Source organism: Herpailurus yagouaroundi, unplaced genomic scaffold (genome assembly GCF_014898765.1).
Source record: "Herpailurus yagouaroundi ecotype Mexico unplaced genomic scaffold, PumYag 54085, whole genome shotgun sequence".
NCBI lineage: Eukaryota > Metazoa > Chordata > Mammalia > Carnivora > Felidae > Herpailurus > Herpailurus yagouaroundi.
The window spans coordinates 1-724 of record NW_024413766.1 but is presented as its reverse complement, the minus strand read 5'-3'; the positions used below and the strand labels follow the sequence as shown (position 1 = coordinate 724).

The 724-nt window shown below is 51.9% G+C and overlaps 1 long non-coding RNA gene across 1 annotated transcript; it reads right to left on the bottom strand.

The window, feature by feature from the left end:
* Nucleotides 1-221: 221 nt before the first annotated feature.
* Nucleotides 222-724, bottom strand: LOC121024074 (uncharacterized). The gene is made up of 2 exons (XR_005787599.1): nt 632-724; nt 222-530 (listed from the first exon to the last, which is right to left on the bottom strand). It is a non-coding gene; the product is annotated as an uncharacterized LOC121024074 (long non-coding RNA).

Genomic DNA, 724 nt, shown 5'->3' with positions numbered 1-724 from the left:
AATAGATAAACACAGAATCCTGTGACCAGAGAGGCTCCCTGGAGAAACTGCTGTGTGGACAGGAAGCCCCAGACCCTGACAGGAAACCTGCCTGCAACCTCCATCTTCACCTGCTCCTGGCAACACAAAGCAAAATTGTGCATAGTGTGCGCCCCCTGGTGGTGCTGATCCCCTCCTGCAGAGAGGTTTGTGTGTGGGCTCCCAGTGAGGCCCCCTCACCGTGTCTCTTGCACAGTAATATGTGGCCGTGTCCTCGGTCTTCAGGCTGTTCATCTGCAGATATAGTGCGTTCTTGGAGTTGTCTTTGGAGATGGTGAATCGGCCCTTCACGGAGTCTGCATAGTTTGTGCTACTTCAATCAGTATAAATATATGCGACCCACTGCAGCCCCTTCCCTGCAGCCTGGCGGACCCAGCTCATGCTGGAACTACTGAAGGTGAATCCAGAGGCCACACAGGTGAGTCTCAGGGACCCCCCAGGCTTCACCAGGTTTCCCCCAGACTCCACCAGCTGCACGTCACACTGGACACCTGTAGACACAAGACATCTTGGTCAGGAATCTGTCACACATCCACTCTTTCTCAATCATGTCCACTCACATACTCAGTGTCTCTCGTTCACCATGAATTACCTTTTAAAAGAGCAACAAGGAAAACCCAGCAAAGCACAAATTCCATGGTGATGTGTCTATGTTCTGTGCTGATCACAGAATGGGAACACCTGG